This window comes from Vulpes vulpes, chromosome X, assembly GCF_048418805.1.
Source record: "Vulpes vulpes isolate BD-2025 chromosome X, VulVul3, whole genome shotgun sequence".
Taxonomy (NCBI): domain Eukaryota; kingdom Metazoa; phylum Chordata; class Mammalia; order Carnivora; family Canidae; genus Vulpes; species Vulpes vulpes.
The window spans coordinates 68,445,102-68,453,243 of NC_132796.1; the positions used below are offsets into that span (position 1 = coordinate 68,445,102).

The 8,142-nt window shown below is 36.4% G+C and overlaps 1 pseudogene; it reads right to left on the reverse strand.

Moving 5' to 3' along the window:
- Positions 1-3,674, reverse strand: part of LOC112911660 (alpha-actinin-1-like) — an 88,029-nt pseudogene extending 84,355 nt beyond the window's left edge.
- Positions 3,675-8,142: the final 4,468 nt, after the last annotated feature.

An 8,142-nucleotide genomic window follows, 5' to 3' on the forward strand; every position in this document is an offset into this window, starting at 1 on the left:
CATTCCTCCTTTATTTTTTTTTTTATAAAATCATTTTTTCTCCCACTGTGAAACATCACTCATACAATCTATATTTAATAATTTGTTCAAACAGTATACATGTAGTTTCAGATTTGCTTACCTGTTTTACTGTGAGAAATTTACCAATTACAGTCTAGTAATTTAGTACTTTTGTTTTGTTATGTGTTTCGCTTAATCCTATTTTATCAAAACATTGTATTATAGAGTCAGGTAAGTTTCTTTCTTCACCACCTTCATAAAGGTTTTTAAACCCTATTTGAGGAGATTTTCTTTCAGTGGTTCTTGGATGTCATTCCAGAATTTTTTATTTTCACCAGAATTCCAGTGATTCTTATGCAGATAAACTGTGGACCTCATTTTATGACTTAATAGCCTAGGATATATTGAGAATAAATTGAGCACATCCCCATCTTTCAATCCTGTAGTGCCCAAATGAGTTAAAGAAAACAACATCAAAAGATATTTCATTAAGCCAAGCCAGAAAGGAGCATTATGTGTCTCCTTGGAGATTTAACTTTCCTTCTCATATTTACTTTCTCGGCACTTCTTCTACACTGAGTTCTACTTATATGATTCTAAGGAAGAAGGATGTCAAATAAAACAGAGCTTCTAGTTCCTCCTTCAGTATTATCTGGTAACAGAAACAGGGAAACAATTTTTAGGAAACTGAGAGATCAGAAATTATTCAACTTAAAACAAGAGCAAGCTGAGGTTATCTCCTTTGTAACACTGAATTTTTTGGGATGCCTGAGTGGCTCAGCAGTTGAGCATCTGCTTTTGGCTCAGGGCATGATCCTGGACTCCCAGAATGGAGTCCCATATCGGGCTCCCTGCATGGAGCTTGCTTCTCCCTTTGTCTATGTCTCTGCCTCTCTGTGTGTGTCTCTCTCATGAATAAATAAATAAAACCTTTAAAAAACATTGAATTTGTTGTTTATTATGATAAGCATTCTGGCACTTTACTGCTTCGGATTTCATTGCTTCAGCACAATAAGGCATGAGAGCTGTTACTTTCAGCAAGCAGTATTCATAATAAAGCCCTTTACTTTTTGTTTGTAAGTTCCAGAAAACTTTACTAATGCTAATTTCTGTTGCAGATTTAAAAGTAGCATGGTTTGATTATTGTAGTTTTAGAGATGACAAAAGAGAAACACATAATGGAAATAAGAATTCAGTATTCAAATCACTAATGTAATAATCCAGATTAACACTATAAATTTCAAGGATGAAAACCTTTTGTTGGTGTGTTCTCTCTATCTTATTGGGCATTTCCAGGGACATTTACTTACATAAACTTTGAAGAACAATCTCTGTTCATGGTGACATGCAGAAGTTAAAATATGACCCAAATATGGTAAAGATGCTTTTAATTTTTTTAAAAAAACCTTTCAAGCTTCTACTCCAAGGTAATGACTCTTTTTTCACCCCAAAGTAATATTTCTTATCTTGAGATATAATAACTGAGGAACATTTTATGACATACCAGCTAGCAGTTAGCTGTATAAAGATGTTAGCATTTCAATGAGAAAAATACCACTCTGTGTCTTAATAATACAGTGATGTTGTTAAATAGAATGAATTGTTTTCATAGTAAAAAACTCCAACCCGCTTTGAGGAACTTTATTATTCAACAGGTAATCATCAGCAGGACAGTTCTATAAGAATTAGCATTTGGTACTTTGTTGGAATTCATAATTCAGAATAGCAGTAAAAGGAAATTCATTCAGAGATTAGTTTATTGGATTTGGATGCAGTTTTAAGAAAAACAAAAAAAAATCAGAAGGCTAAGTTACTATAAGCCAACAAATATGTCATTATTGTGTGTCTTACTCTGACTTTTCCTCTCATCTTCCTCCATAACCCCTATATCCAGCCCCTATGCACTCAGCCACTTGCTGATAATAAACTGTCCTTCTACTCTGAAAACCAAATGAGCAAACAATGAGAACCAAGGGGAAATGGAAGTTCAGACTGCATTAAATCTTACAGGTGGCACTACTATGCTCTGAATCTGGTCAATGGATATACTGACTTTAGAAGGATATGAACCAGTGGAAAATAGGTATTTTACAAATATCAAACAATTATGCCCTTTCACTTCTCTGAGTTTTAGTACCTGACAATTGGCTATTTAGCAAAAATCTGTATATGTTTTACATGAGTTATTTGACATAACTCAACACCCTTCAATCTTGAGAGAATACAAATACTATACATGATTGTATTACATAATAATATTACCTTCAGGTAATAGAGACATTGCTGCATGGTGATATGACAGGTTTAAATGTTTAAATGCTGTTAGAGTAAAAATTCCTTGTTCAATTGAGCTTAAATGAAATAAAAAGACATGATTTGCTTAGCCTGGACATTATTCTCAGTAGAGTACAGAGATTAAGCATTTAAGTCATATTGAGAGAGACACTTTGTCCTTAAGGGATCTATAAACAACATCTATCACATTCAAGGAAAGATTTCTCATTTGAGCTTCTAAAATATTCCCAGGGTATCTTTCACCTCTGCCAGCTGTTGTCAAAGTCTGACAGTGGATGTATCAGTAAGACAATGATGCCTAAATGACTGTACCTTGTCAATTCCATATGGAATGGTTTGGTCACCAATACCCTGACCATGATTTTACTCAAAGGAAAAGTAAATGTAGAAGAAACATTAAAAAATTAAAATGTCTTTCTAACAAGTTGTCAAGTAGAGAATTTTTTGTTCAATACTCAGCTATCTTTAAAATTGTCACCCAACCTAATTCTTAATATTAAGTTTTTCATTATTATACTGTAAAACTTTGAAGGATTTAGATTTTGAGGGCAAAGCAATGTAGACATGTATATCTAGATAATTGCCTCTGGGAATTTTAATTCAATGGCATATTCATACAATTCTATATTTTCTACAGCAGAGAATATTAGAAGAATTGAATACTATGTTCCCAAATCCAATTACAGAAAAAGAGATCATTATAGCCAACTTGGCAATAAGGTCATAGCAATGGAGAAAACAGTGTTCATACCCAGATTTAAGTCTTCTCGTAGCTTCCAGTGCAAATGAAAGTATAGGTAGGAAAGAGAGAATATATATACGAAAGGTAACAAAGAAGGCAGAGACCTAAACAGCAGCTTATGTCAGAAAAGAAATGAAGACAGACCTCACTGGAATGTGTCAAAGAAATCTTTACTATGTCAATGAAGCCTTCTGAGGATACCAGTGTTGCCCTGGTATCGCTGAATATCATTTCATCCTGAAAAAGAAAAAAAAAATATCACAAGGTCATGTTCCTACTATATGTCAAGCCCTGTGCTCAGTATCTTATATATGTGTGATATCCTTTAATTTTTTTAAGAACACTATGGAGATAAGAAAATATATTTAAAGAGATTAGAAGTTATGTATTTTACCTAATTCTGCCACCTATTATCTATCTATAATTGAACTTCTGACCAAAAGTGCATCAACTCAGGCAAACATACTTAGTTATGATTAGGAAATTTACTGAACATTGAAAGTTGAAGATGGCTAAAAAACCCTCCTTAGCCACTATGAGTGGTTCCTCATAATCTTACCACTCTGATTTTGTAAACTCTTGGTCCATTATCAGAAAGTTCCTCTATATCCAGTGTTTCTCTGAATGTTTCTTTCATTTGCTTACCTACTTTGAAACTTGGCAATTCCCTGAAAACATTTTTTCATTTTGATGCCATCATTCTAGTGGGCACCGTTTTGTTTTCCTTTCATAATCCATAAAACTCAAATATTGAGATTGGCATCCTTGTTGCTCCCCAATTTCTTACACACTTTTACACCCTCTACCTCCTGTTAAAAACTCTGTTCTTATTAGATCACATAGTCATTAGAGTTCACCTTATTTCAATAGCAGTAACTTGGAAAATTTTAATCTAATTGGATTATTCATTTTTTGGGGTATTGAGTGTTATAAGACAATTTTCCAACAAGGAAATACAGATAGCCAACAGACACATGAAAAGATGCTCAAATCACTGCTATCATCAAGGAAACACAAACCCAAACTACAAACGAGATATCACCTCATACCTCTCAGATTCACCAAAAACAACAACACAAGAAACAACAGGTGTCAGCAAGGGCGTGGAGAGAGGGAACTCTCTTGCACTGTTGGTAGGAATATAAACTAGTGCAGCCAACGTGGAAAACAGTATGAAGATTCCTTTAAAAAATAAAAATAAGGAGAGAGAGAGAAGATGAAGACAGAGTACAGGACCCTAAGCTTCTCTTGTCCCATGAACACAAGATCACTAACAAATCATTTTAAAACCCCCAAAATCAACTGACAGGAAAAAAAGAAACTGACAGAACAAACTCCACAACTAAAGGGAGAGAAAGCTTAGCGGTTTAGCACTGCCTTCAGCCCAGGGCCTGATCCTGGACACTCAGGATCAAGTCCCATGTCAGGCTCCCTGCATGGAGCCTGCTTCTCCCTCTGCCTGTGTCTCTGCCCCCTACCCTCCCCTCTCTCTGTCTCTCATGAATAAATAAATAAAATATTTTAAAAAGTAGGTAGGAAGTACGGAGACATGGTTTAGGAGAGAAATGAATCACATATGCTGTGCAGGGGTGGGAACTATGGTCATAGAAAAAGGTGAGAAAGAGTGGAGCACACAGGGGAAGGCAAAAGAGAAAATTTCCCCAAAGTCATTGCCTGGGAAAGTGAGAAGGGCTGACTTACATGAGTTCTTGCCATTAGTAGGGATTAAAGCCTGGAGTTTTAAAGGCAAGGGGCTTGACAGCAATAGAGCCCAGAGGGCACTGCCCTATTCCTGGAGAGAGAAGACAGACATTGTATTAGCAGGTACATACAGTGATTTCAAGAAGAGCAAATAATCTCCCCCTGAAAGGCAGCTTTCATTGAGATACCTCACTAGGGATAAAGGAGATGGCTGAAACCATTTCCTTCCCCTGCTCTTCAGAAAAAACACAGAACCACATGCAGGAAGCAGCACAAAACCAACATTGGCTGCCTAATTTGCTTATGCTGAGTCCCCACACCTGTATTCTGGTGGGTGTGCCCTCTTGGGTCAAACTTGCCTCTGTCCCAGCACAGTGGACTTCTTCCCTGGAAGGTCAGCAGAAATCCCTTCCTACACCATATCTACTGACCAGAAAGTTCTGGAGGGCTTCATATCTGTGGGAAGTAGTATCAGGTCTCATATATCAGAGCACAACAAACTAAAACTCACCACATTCTGGCCAAGGAGAAAACACTGCCCAGAGCAGGCAAAGAGAGCCTCTGCAAATAACTGACATAAAGGATAGGGCAACCAAAACACAAAAGCACATCTCAGGCAGCACACACCAGACACATTCCCTGAAGTACCAGGCCCTGGACATTATATGATTTCTCCTTCATAAAGCCACCATTCTTAGGAACAAAGAAAAATAATAAAAAATAAATAACAAATAAATGTAATAGAGTTTTCTAACACAAAGGGGAAGGCACAGGCTTAGACAAGATGCCAAGATGGAGGAATTCATCCCAAATGAAAGAAAAGATAAGGTCATGGTTAATGTCTAAATAAAACAAATAGAGGTAGCATCTCTGATAGAGAATTTAATGCAACAATCATAAAGATACACCCTAAGCTTCAGAAAAGAGTGTAATACCTCAGGGAGACCTTTATCACAGAGATGAGAGACAATGAATCAGAAATGAAGAATGCAATAAATGAAATTGGAAACAAGCTTAATATGATGAACATAAAAATGGAAGAAGCAGAGAAATGAATAAGTGATATGGAAGACAAAATAATGGAAAACAAGTTGAACAAAAGAAAGAAGAATTATGGAACAAGAGAATAGACATAGAGAATTCAGTGACTCCATCAAACATAGCAACATTCATATCATAAGATTCCAGAAGAAAAAGGGAGAGAAAAGGGGGCAAAAACTTTATTTGAGAAAATAATAGCAGAAAACTTCCTTAATCTGGGAAAGGAATCAGATATCCAGATCCAGGAGGCACAGAGAATTCCAATCAAAATCAACAAAAGCAGGGCAATGACAAGACATGAATAATTAAATTTGCAAAATATAGTGATAAAGAAAAAAAATCTTAAAAACAAGACAAAAGAAGTCCTTGACTTACAAGGGAAGATCCAAAAGGATAGCTGGAGATTTCTCAACAGAAACTGGCAAGGCAGAGGGAGTGACATGATATATTCAACATGCTTAATGGGAAAAATGTGAAGCCAGAAATAATCCAATCAGCAAGGCTATCATTCAGAATAGAGGGAGATAAAGAGTTCCCAAACAAACAAAAGCTAAAGAAGTTCCTGAGCACAAAACCAGCCCTGTAAAAATATTAAAGAGGACTCTTTGAGTAGGAAGGAAAGAAGTAAAGTGGCAAAGATTAGAAAGGAACAGGGAAAATCTCCAGAAATAATGAAAAAAAAACAGGTAACAAAATGGTGTTAGGCTTATACCTATCAATATTCAAAATGGAAATGGACTAAAAATGTTACAATCAAAAGACATAGGGTGTCAGAATAAGCAAGAAAACAAGACCCGCCTATATATTGCCTACAAGAAACTTATTTTGTACCTAAAGACACCTACAGATTTAAAGTGAGAGGATGGATAAATATTTATCATGCAAATGAATTAGCCATATTAAATATGTTCAAAATACTAATACAGGGCAGCCTTGGTGGCTCAGCGGTTTAGTACCACCTGCAGCCCAGGGCATGATCCTGGAGACCTGGGATCGAGTCCCACATCAGGCTCCCTGCATGAAGGCTGCTTTCCCTCTGCCTGTGTCTGTGCCTCTCTCTGTCTGTGTCTCTCATGAATAAATAAGTAAAACCTTAAAAAAAAATACTAATAGAAACCAAGTCTAAAACAACTAAAAAAATGTATGAAAGTTTTCTAAATTTTACCAAATACAAAATATCAATAAAGACACATTATATATGTATATATATATATACAAATAGAAATTCTGTAGTTGAAAAGTATAATAGAATCTTGTCTCACATTTAGATCTTTCATCCATTTTGAGTTTATCTTTGTGTATGGTGAAAGAGAGTGGTCTAGTTTCATTCTTCTGCATGTGGATGTCCAATTTTCCCAACACCATTTACTGAAGACACTGTCTTTCTTCCAATGGATAGTCTTTCCAACTTTACCGAATATTAGTTGACCATAAAGTTCAGGGTCCACTTCGGGGTCCTCTATTCTGTTCCAATGATCTATATGTCTGTTTTTGTGCCAGTACCACACTGACTTGATCACCACAGCTTTGTAGTACAACCTGAAATCTGGCCTTGTGATGCCCCCAGCTATGGTTTTCTTTTTTAAAATTCCCCTGGATATTCGGGGTCATTTCTGATTACACAAAACTTAAAATAGTGTGTTGTAACTCTCTGAAGAAGGTCCATGGTATTTTGATAGGGATTGCATTAAACGTGTAAATTGCCCTGGGTAACATTGACATTTGCACAATATTAATTCTGCCAAACCATGAGCATGGAATATTTTTCCATCTCTTTGTGTCTTCCTCAATTTCTTTCAGAAGTGTTCTATAGTTTTGAGGGTATAGATCCTTGACCTCTTTGGTTAGGTTTATTCCTAGGTATCTTGTGCTTTTGGGTGCAATTGTAAATGGGATTGACTCTAATTTCTCTTTCTTCAGTCCCATTGTTAGTGTATAGAAATGCCATTGATTTCTGGGCATTGATTTTGTATCCTGCCACGCTACCAAATTGCTGTATGAGTTCTAGCAATCTTGGGGTGGAGGCTTTTGGGTTTTCTATGTAGAGTATCATGTCATCGGTGAAGAGGGAGAGTTTGAGTTCTTCTTTGCCAACTTGAATGCCTTTAATGTCTTTTTGTTGTCTGACTGCTGAGGCGAGGACTTCCAGTACTATGTTGAATAGCAGTGGTGAGAGTGGACATCCATGTCTTGTTCCTGATCTTAGGGGAAAGGCTCCCAGTGCTTCCCCACTGAGAATGATATTTGCTGTGGGCTTTTCGTAGATGGCTTTTAAGATGTCGAGGAAAGTTCCCTCTATCCCTACACTCTGAAGAGTTTTGATCAGGAATGGATGCTGTATTTTGTCAAATGCTTACTTTGCA